We start from the raw sequence: 11,857 nt of genomic DNA, 5'->3' as shown, positions 1-11,857 counted from the left end.
CTTTTTCTTTTTCTTTTTCTTTTTCTTTTTCTTTTTCTTTTTCTTTTTCTTTTTCTTTTTCTTTTTCTTTTTCTTTTTCTTTTTCTTTTTCTTTTTCTCTTTCTCTTTCTCTTTCTCTTTCTCTTTCTCTTTCTCTTTCTTTTTCTTTTTCTTTTTCTATCTTTTTCTTTTTCTTCTTCTTTTTCCTTTCTTTCTTTCTTTCTTTCTTTCTTTCTTTCTGTCTGTCTGTCTGTCTTTCTTTCTTTCTTTCTTTCTTTCTTTCTTTCTTTCTCTCTTTCTTTCTTTCTTTCACTTAGAAACTGAATATCATGAACCAAAATTAATGAAGAGTTCACAAACTCAATTTAGATGCCCAACATAACATTTGACATGAACTATATTGAAATGAATAACATTTATCAATTTTATTTCCATTGAACTAAACTGCATTACAAGAGGTATAATTTAGTGGCCCTTGTACAGGTACTAATGAAACAAGTAGAAAGCAAGATGATCATATTTATTTTGAGATGGAGATAGAGGACAAGTGGAAAAGAATTTAAGGATGTATAGATTATCTTGACCTTATTACCATGACGAATATTGGCAGGTTAATAATAATGATATTTAGTGTGATCTATTTGATTTCAGGAGAGTTTGGCTAGAATTTCATTATTTCAACAAGACATTTTCTTAAGTCAAATATATAGAGAGTAAAAGTGGCAATCCTGTGAGTTTTTTCAGAAGGAGGAAATTGGTAAGTTACATTAACTTGCCTTAGGCAACTTGTTAAACAGCTTTAAAAGTATAAACTACAATACGAGTATGTTTGAGAGTGTTAATATATTGAGCAATTTTTTAAAAATAACAATGCTATAGCTTGACACTAGGATAAAATGGGTATTTGTAAAGTGGTGGATCTGTCATTTACTCTTACAGTAACAATTTCATTTTGGAAACAGACAGACTTTGTATCTATCACATACTGTATACTTAAATAGGTACAAAATAGTGTATATTTTACTATTTCTTAAAGGATTTTTTTGCCACAAATGTATTTATTTGTTGGAAAGTAGCACATAAAAACATTTCTGTGGTGTAGTTTAAAAAGTTCAGATCAATAGGCAAGAATGATGCAGAAACTGTTTTAATTTTTTTGTGTGTGTGTATTTTTCCTTCATTTATTAAGTTTGCACTTTTTTCACTTTTTTTATTATTATTTTCTTTATTTACATTTCAAATGCTATCCCGAAAGTTTCCTATAGCCCTCCCCCCACACCTCTGCTCCCCTACCCACCCACTCCCACTACTTGGCCCAGGCCTTGCCTTGTGCTGGATCATATAAAATTTGCAAGACCAAGGGGCCTCTATTCCCAGTGATGGCCGATTAGGCCATCTTCTGCTACATATGCAGCTAGAGACACAAACTCAGGGGGTACTGGTTAGTTCATATTGTTGTTCCACCTACAGGGTTGCAGCCCCCTTCAGATCCTTGGGTACTTTCTCTAGCTCCTCCATTGGGGACCCTGTGTTCCATCCAATAGCTGGCTGTGAGCATCCACTTCAGTGTTTACCAGGCACTGGCATAGCCTCACAAGAGGCTGCAATATCAGGGTCCCTTCAGCAGAATCTTGCTGGCATGAGCATTAGTATCTAGGTTTGGTGGCTGATGATGGGATGGANTCCCGNATGGGGTAGTCTCTNGATAGTCCATCCTTTCATCTTAGCTCTAAATTTTGTCTCTGTACCTATATCCTTTCATGAGTATTTTGTTCCTTATTCTAAGGAGGAATGAAGTATCCACGCAATGGTCATCCTTCTTGGTTTTATTCTGTTTTGCATAATGTATCTTGGGTATTCTCAGTTTCTGGGCTAATATCCGCTTATCAGTGAGTAGGAAAGTAGCCCATAAAAACATTTCTGTGGTGTAGTTTAAAAAGTTCAGATCAATAGGCAAGGATGATGCAGAAACTGTTTTCATTTTAATATGAATCACACATACTTTGTACTCTGATTTGAGATATGAGCTTAAATTCAATATTTGTCTCTACCCATCTTGACCTTTTCTAACAAATAAAATATTTTGCAAAATTTTAAATACAAGTCTATATGATTTAGCACTTTTACTGGTTTTCATTGCACTCCACAATAACAATATTAATGCTTCATTCAGAGTTATCAGTTTTATATACCTTTTCTATGCTTACATTATTTAGTTCAAAACAATGTATGGATAACTAACCTATTAAATACAAATTAGATTAATTATAATCTCTTATACTATCTTGATTTTAATTCTTTCATTCCAAAATTTACCTAATGATTTTAATTGTCTAGTTGCAGAATAGTCTGGCATACAGGTTTGCGATATCCTGGTTATATTTCTTAAGTAAATTAGAACAATTTCTCTCCATAGAATTTCTTAACTGGAACATGACTTATTTAAGATTCAAAGAGGCAGATCCTCATCGTTTGTAAACGATGACACAAATTATATGAGCCATTTTCACATGAGCTGACATCTGGACAAGAAGTTATTTCCTGGTATAGTCAGCCTCCTGGGTAGAGAGCGTGCCATCTCTGTGATCTCTAAAAACAACCATTTCATGCTGAGTGCCATGTCAAGCACTTTGTGCATGCTCAAGCAAACAGTTCTCAAATTGATGTGAAGAACTGAAAAGGGAGAAAGAAAAACACTGGAGACTGATGGATCTCTTGAAATAAGACACTCAGGTAAAATAAGTAGCTTGTTTACTCAAATTTAAAAAGCTGTATATTTTCTGAATCTCTACATAATCAAATTTGCTGGATCAATAATATAGTAAACTACACAGTCAATTTTGATATTTCTTCTCCCCCTTTTATACAAGTGGCAATTTTTGACACATATCTATACTGCGGACTATGAAAAATATTACCTTATTATTTATATTGCATAGGCTTCCTTTCCATGTTTCATTATCTTTTGTGACAATCAATATGTCAACTTTTCAATCATATAGCTTAATTGTATGTTTCTTATTTATTTAAGAGATACTTTTCAGGAAATAAACACTAAATATTTATAGAATGTATGCTTGATTATATGCTTATTTTATATAACTTTAGTCTCTGAAATTAGACATCTCTTATTCACCACAAAAATTTCAAACAACATGCACATTCCTTTCTCTCTTTCTCTCTCTCTCTTTTACTCTCCTCTTTAACTACAATCCTCTCCACCTTCTCTCTCTCACACACAAATCCACAAACATGCAGACACATTACGGTACTTTGCAAAAAGTTTAATGTCCAAGACCAGAAAATAAGCTCAAATTATTGAGTGTAACTTTATAAGTAGGTTGCATTTACCTTGCCCAATTCATGTTTAATGATTTAATAGTAAGAATTATTTCTTAGGAAACAAAACTATAATATATAAAAATAATTTCTCACAAGAGGTGAATTTTGATATTATATCCAAATAAATGCATGAATAACATTTAGATTTCTCATAAGCAAATGGTTTTGTTACAGTAAAGATATATGGATTACTAATAAAACAGATGTCTTAGCAAAAGTTAAGGAAATAGATATATTATGAATTTAGATCCAATATCAAATGATGATTAATAAATACAGACATACTGTTAAGAATATTTTCTTAATAATTTATTCACTTGTTTCATAATTTTGAATATATTTTACAAGTTCAATGAAATTTGATTCTGCATATGAAATGACATCATTGATTGGAATGCTACATCAGATCAAGTTTTAGTCTGAGACTTTTAAAGAATTTAAAATAATCCTCTCAAAAAATACATGATGCCAGATATTTTCTTTTCATTACAAATATGAATGACAGTGAGGTATCAAAATATAATTAATTTGTTCAAACTTACTCTGCTAGAAATACATTAAAAGTCCAGAAGGTCTAGTGCTAGTAAAATAATTTCACCTGATTCGATATTAAAAAGCAAAAATAATCAAATAATGTAATATATTTTAGAATAATTATAACCCTTTTTCTTTGTGCTATAAAATATTTTATTTGAAGTTTACTATGGGAAACTTGGAAAAATCCTTGATATCAAAATATAAAATTATGACTATGACTGAGTTCTTATAGAGATAATTTCTTTTATGTTTGACCATTACAACAGTGTCAACAATTTTCCATTACAGCAATAGCTTTCTACTATAATATGGCTATCTTTGAACTAAATGCTGGTTGATTTCTGCACATATAAGATGTGATTCTCTACCAATTTTATCTTCAGAAGTATTTTTTGTTTTGTGTGCATGTATAATTTGCCTGCATATATGCCTTTGTACCATGGGTACATATAGTGCATTCTGTGAATAATAGGAAATATTGGGTTCCCTCAAATTGAAGTTACACTCAGATATGAACATCCATGTATGTTTTGTGAATTGAAGCCCCATCCTCTGAAACAACACCTGGAACCCTTGACTTCAAGTTTGTTGGTAGTTTTAATGTTCATAAACTTATATTTTCTGGTGATCAGTGGCCTTCCTCTACACGAAGGACAGACGGGACGAGAAAGAAATTAGGGAAACAATACCCTTCACAATAGTCACAAATAATATAAAATACCTAGGTATGACTTTAACTAAGGAAGTGAAAGATCTGTATGATAAGTACTTCAAGTCTTTAAAGAAAGAGAATGCTAGATCTGTAACATATTTCTGGTTATTCTGGAAATAAGTGCACTAGAACCCATATTGCATTATCTTTCCAACACAGTCATAAAGCAGATGTGATGAAAAGATAGTCTCTACTGTGTTTTATGGGTTTGGGAGCTGCATCTCTGAAAAAGTTATATATTGTAACTCTATTTTACCTAATTCAAAACTTACCTAAATAAGAATGGTTGACTATTCAAATATCTGTATAGTACATTTTAGGCTGCCTAAAACTGCTTAAGTCAATGCTCTCTTGTACTTTAGAAATACATTTGTTGACTACTTTATAGCTATTAATATAAATGAAAATGAGAATGTATTGGAGATAATGACAAAAATATAGATTTTTCTTCATCCAACCCTCAATGTGGCTACATTGATTTTGATTCAGCAAACCATAGATGAGTCCTAGTAATGTCATTTTTTTCTTCAGAGTCAGAGAATGTTACCGTATTGATGTGGTTTAATACTGACTTTTAAGTACAGTTACATCTTGTTTAACAACAAATTGCCTCTTGGGAAATTTAGAGTTATGTGAATTTTGTGGTTGCATGAACATCATAGCCAAAGACTATATATGCTAAGATGGATAATAATTTAGCAAGAAAATATGTGGTCCTGTTATAGTATAGAATGCCTACCATTGAAAAAAATATTGCTATTCAGTTCATAACTCTTCATGGAATCCAGTGACTCCCAATAAGGGAATTTAAATATTTATTATGTAGCCTTCTATGAATGAATTGGCACGGGGATTCCATTTATCAATGGTTCTTTTCACCACTCATCATTTCTCTCATCAATTTTCCTTAGGAAACAATCTATTATTAGAAACAAACTCTCTCTTTTAGTTTTAGAAATAGATATTTACTAATCTACAATAGTATGATAAAAGATTAATTTTCATCTATTCAATGGATTTGTTCTTAAGTTTATTTTATGTATTTATTATTGTTTATGTTTCATATACACATATCCATGTACATATCTGTCAATTAGTTCATTTATCAATTAATTTGGACATCTAATTTTTTATTTAATTTAAATTTTTTACTTATTCACTTTGCCACCCGTTCCAATCCCTTCCACCTTCTCCTTTGAATGGGTGGGGTTCAACTGGGTATACTTCAAGTCCCTGTGAGGCTAAGTGTTTTACCTCCCACTGAGAGCCAGCTAGAAGAATATAGAGGCAAAAGCTTTGGGGATAACCACTGTTCCAGTTGTTCAAGCACACGTGGATACCAAGTTGCATATCTGCTACATATTGTCATTGAGGATTAGTCCAGCTTTGGTTGGTTCAGATTCTGACAGCCCCAAGAGTCCACTTCAGTTGACTCTATAAGTCTTCCTGTAGAGTCCCTATCCTGCCCACAACTCTTCTATTCTTCCATAAGGGTCCCTAAGCCCCATTCACTTTTTGGCTGTGGGTGTCTGTATCTGTCTGAGTCAGATGCTGGATGCAGCCTCTCAGAGGACAACATACTTCTCTCTGCAAGCATAAAAGAGTATCATTAGTAGTGTTAGGGATTGGTGCTTGCCCACAGTGTGGGTCTCAAGTTGAACTCATTATTGATAGGCCATTCCCTTAGTCTCTGCTTTCTCCCCGTGCCTGCATTTCTTGTAGACAGAATAAATTTGTGGTTGATAGTATTGTTGGTGGGTTGGTGTCTCTTTTGTTCCACTGTGGTTCCTGCCTAGCCACAGATGGTGTCATATTCAGGTTCTATATCCAATATTTTGTGAGTCACAGCTAAGGTAACCCCCATTAATTATTTGGGCATCTCCCTCATTCCAGGTAGCTCTCTGTCTTGTCTTGGAGATGCCTCCTATATTTCCACCCCTGCCAGTTACAGATTTCAATAATATTTTTATGACTATCTTGCCACCTCTGCAGAATGGCTAATAAAAAACTGAAGAGATAGCATATGCTGGAAAAATGTGGAGCAACACCACTTCAAAAATCAATTTAGTGGTTTCTCAGATAACTGGGAATAAGTTATACCTCAAGACTTAGATAAGTCCTGGGCATATATACCCAAAATATATTCCAACATCCCACAAAGACACTTGCTCATATATGTTCATAGCAGCTTTAGTCTTAATAACCAAGAACTGAAAACAACCTAGATGCCCCTCAACTAAAGAATGGATGAAGAAAATGTGGTACATGTACACAAGGTAAAACTTTTCAGATATTAAGTATGAAAACAGCATGAATTTTTCAGGTAAATGAATAGAGCTTCAGAATATCTTCCTGAGTGAGGCAACACAATACCAAAAGGACATATATGACATGTAATCACTTATAAATGTATATTAGTCATAAGAGACAGGTACCATTCTATACACCACAGACACAATAACCGTAAACAATAATGCCTAAGTGAGGAAGCTTGAATCCCATTTAGAAGAGGGAATAAAATATTCACAAGAAGCAAATAGAGTGAGGGACCTGGAAGGAAACGGGAGGAGGGGTGGAATGGGCAGTTAAGGATCAGGTGTAGGGATGGCCATTTAATATTTTTTAAAATATATTTGAATCCATTCCTCTATTGAGGGACATCTTGGTTCTTTCCAGCTTCTGGCTATTATAAATAAAGCTGCTATGAACATAGTGGAGCATGTGTCCTTATTACCAGTTGGAAGATCTTCTGGGTATATGCCCAGAAGAAGTATTTTTGGGTCCTCCGGTAGTACTATGTTCAATTTTCAGAGGAACTGCCAGACTGATTTCCAGAGTGGTTGTACAAGCTTGCAATCCCACCAGCAATGGAGGAGTGTTCCTATTTCTCCACAACCTCGACAGCAGCTGCTGTCACCTGAATTTTTAATCTTAGCCATTCTGACTGGAGTGAGATGGAATCTCAGGGTTGTTTTGATTTGCATTTCCCTGATGACTAAGGATGTTGAACATTTTTTCAGGTGTTTCTCAGCCATTCGGTATTCCTCAGTTGAGAAGTCTTTGTTCAGCTCTGTACCCCATTTTTGAATGGGGTTATTTGAATTTCTGGAGTCCAGCTTCTTGAGCTCTTTGTATATATTGGATTTTAGTCCTCTATCAGATTTAGGATTGGTAAAAATCCTTTCCCAATCTGTTGGTGGCCTTTTTGTCTTGTTGATAGTGTCTTTTGCCTTATAGAAGCTTTGCAATTTTATCAGGTCCCATTTGTCAATTCTTGATTTTACAGAACACAAGCCATTGGTGTTATGTTTAGAAAAATTTTCCCTGTGCCCATATCTTAGAGGCTTTTCCCCACTTTCTCTTCCAGATGTCCCTCAATAGAGGAATGGATACAGAAAAAGTGGTACATTTACACAATGGAGTACTACTCAGCTATTAAAAACAATGAATTTATGAAATTCTTGGGCAAATGGATGTATCTGGAGGATATCATCCTTAGTGAGGTAAGCCAATCACAAAAGACGTCACTGATAAGCAGATATTAGCCCAGAAACTTAGAATACCCAAGATACATTTTGCAAAACACAAGAAAACCAAATAGGAAGACCATTGTGTGGATACTTCATTCCTCCTTAGAATAAGGAACAAAATACCCATGAAAGGATATAGGTACAGAGACAAAATTTAAAGCTAAGATGAAAGGATGGACTATCCACAGATTACCCCATCCGAGAATTCATCCCATCATCAGCCACCAAACCCAGATACTAATGCACATGCCAGCAAGATTCTACTGAAGGGACCCTCTTTTGAGGCTGTGCCAGTGCCTGGCAAACACAGAAGTGGATGCTCACAGTCAGCTATTAGATGGAACACAGGGCCCACAATGGAGGAGCTAGAGAAAGTACCCAAGGAGCTGAAGGGGGCTGCAACCCTATAGGTGCAACAACAATATGAACTAACCAGTACCCCCTGAGCTCTTGTCTCTAGGTGCATAGGTAGCAGAAGATGGCCTAATCGGCCATCATTGGGAAGAGAGGCCCTTTGGTCTTGCAAACTTTATATGACCAAGCACAGGGGAAGGCCAGGGCCAAGAAGTGGGAGTGGGTGGGCAGGGGAGCATGGTGCAGGGAGGGTATAGGGGACATTTAGGATAGCATTTGAAATGTAAATGAAGAAAGTATCTAATAAAATAAGTTTAAAAATGTATTTGAAATTTTGATACTGTCTTTGATTCCAATTGTCATGAATTTTGAATCTTGAATTTTTATGAGAATAATATACCATTTGTGCCATCATACATTTAGACATTTCCCAATGTTCCTTGGAAAGAACAAGTCTAGGGACAATAAAATATAAGCTTTTAAAATTAAAATTAATATGATATCACTTTTAGGAATTACCATTAAAAATTATTCATAGACTGACTCAGTAATGATTCTCATAAACATTAGATTACTAAAGAAGTAATCCTTGTGAGGCAAATTCTAACATGAAATTCTTGTCTTCTTTAATGAAGTCTCAAATGACAGCCATAAGTTCAGATCTTTACAAATGTAATATTTATTTTTTCTTTACTTTCTATGTTTATTTACCATTTCATATATACTGATTTAACAACAGATTCAAATACCTATTTTCTGAGAATTATGTAAAATTTCGGTCATATATTCTGTTAGTGCTCTTCACTTGGAGACAATATATCAACTATTATTTTACATTTTTTCAACTGCTATGTATATAGTTTGGAATTTCAAAATATTTATCTGAAGCTCCTCTCTTTTTACTAATAAATTTATTACATTTATTTATGTCACTTATATAGTATATTTAACTAGGTAAGGAGCTAGTTTTGACTTCTAGAGCCAGAACCCATATTGTTTTATATATATAATGATATTTTCAATTTCATTTGGAAGCATGAACGATGCATACCATTAGTGTGATATGCAAGATAAACATTTCTAACAAAATTAAAAATAAAATAATGTGGTTTTAACTCACTTGTAGTGTTAAAAACAACTCCAAGTTCTTTACTCAATACTGGAAATAAAATTTCAACTAACAATTACTTGTGTGTTATAAGCTCAATGTAAATTCTCTTTGTGATTCATACTGCTATTTGAGAAAGTTGTATTACTGTTTTATAAAGTATATGCATTGCCATACGTATTATGGAGAAATATTTCCATTGAAGCATTAAAATATATAACATGTAGGTTTATATCAGAACTTAGAATTAGTGAACATGACCTAATAGTGTAAGGAAGTCATACTGCCTAATATAAAACTGTTTTAGTTTGAATGTTCATAAAGAGAAAAAATTATTTTACATGTGGAATTCTTCCTTTCTGATTTGCTTAAGTCAGAAAAAATGAAACATAATTTTTAAAATAATGTCTTCTGATGTGTTTTTATTCTTTGCCTATATGGATCACATTAGTGATTTATAAATGACATTATAAAAAAATATATAGCCTGTATGTAGGCAGGGAATTCCATTGTCCATTGTCAGTAGTAACAGAATACTTAAACACATTGTGAACAATATTTCATGAATATGCTTTCAGGCTTTAAATTATCACACACACACACACACACACACACACACACACAAACATACACACACACATATTTGCTATTAATGTATTCTGTCCCATAAATGTATTATAAAACCACACACCAAGAAGATCTAATAGATTTTGCTGTGTCTTTAATTTACATTATTACTAAATGTACATTCTTTTAAAAGTACAACTTTAGTTAAATACATTCATTCACATATAAACAGTAGACACGTTTCCCACCATCTACTGTTTCTTAACATGCAAATTTTAAAACATCATCTCAAAAAATTGCACAGTATCACATACATGCAACAAATTTTAAAAAATGAGATCATGTGTAGACAAACTACATAAAATACATAAATCAGAAAAATTCTGTGTAATCTCAAGAATTTTTAAGGGTTCATTGAGGTTAGGTAAATGGAGGTAAGAAAGTAGCTAGGATTATATTAGCACCAGTCTTTTTCCTTTTTTTTTTTTTTCTTAAAAGAAAGTTCACTTACAAAAGAGTACTCCTGAGGTTTAAGATCACTGTTAGTAGTCACATCAAGAATAAGAATAACAACAGAAATTGAATGAAAGCTCTTCTTGCTGTTTGACCTTAGACATCAAAATAGGCAGAATTTTAATGTGTTTGTGATATCCATTTACATTTAAAATATTCAAATGACTATGCTCCTTATTTATTGTCAATTAAAAAGTCTCTCATTCTTCCCTATGTAGAATAATGAACTGCATTCTTAGTTTTTCTTTTCTTTTTTATTTGGAAACAAATTACCATGACTTGTGTTGAATATTTAACTATCATCATGACAGTGTTTTTATTCAAACCTTAGTCTTTATAACAACAACAAAACATTTTTTTTCATTTAAGTAACAATAAAATATAATATATTAGACAATATAACTATTAATTTAAATAGTTGTGATTTTCTTAAGCAGAAAATCATGTAAATACATTAGTGTTTTACTCAAGGGTTTCAAATGTGCAAAGTTCTCCAATATAGGTAACTTTAAAATGTTTCTTGCTATTCTACATATATTAGCTTAAATTTATTTTAAATAGTATCAGATATTGATTTGTTAAGTTGTTTATTTTTCAAGGGTAAAATATCGCCTTGGAAAATCTAAAGTTATTTATTCAAGATGTAAATTTTTTATACATAATTTGTTAAATGATTATTTCTACATAAAAATTTAGTCTTATGACTGAGAAAACAATGCAATATATCAACACTCACTCTGTTTTATTAGACCCCTAAAGAATTAAAAGGCTCCAAATTTCATACAAAAATTAATGAAAAGATGTTTTCTTTGTCAAGTGAGACTTCTTTTAAAATTAGCTGTGCTTTTTAAGCATCAAAGTACTTGGGGTTATGGTTTTACTTCATCAGAATTAGAAGGCCAGGCATGATGGTGCTCACCTTTAATCCTACGGCTCTGGATACAGAGACAAGTGGATTTCTGTGAGTTCAAGGACACACTGGTCTTCATAAAGAGTCCCAGGCCTTTCAGGGATTTGAGACACTGATTTAAAAAGAAAAGACAAACAAACAACAAGAAAAAAAAAAGAAACAAAAACAAAAACCTTTGGACTTGGAGAGATAGCTCAGTACATTAGATCACTTGTTGCTCTTGCAGAGGACCTGGGTTCAGTTCACAGTACTAATGTGATGGTTCATAACTATCTGTAACTACAATCTCAGAGGGTCCTTTTTTG

Source organism: Mus pahari, chromosome X, assembly GCF_900095145.1.
Source record: "Mus pahari chromosome X, PAHARI_EIJ_v1.1, whole genome shotgun sequence".
Taxonomy (NCBI): domain Eukaryota; kingdom Metazoa; phylum Chordata; class Mammalia; order Rodentia; family Muridae; genus Mus; species Mus pahari.
The sequence above is the reverse complement of the archived record's forward strand: the minus strand, read 5'-3'. Positions refer to the sequence as shown.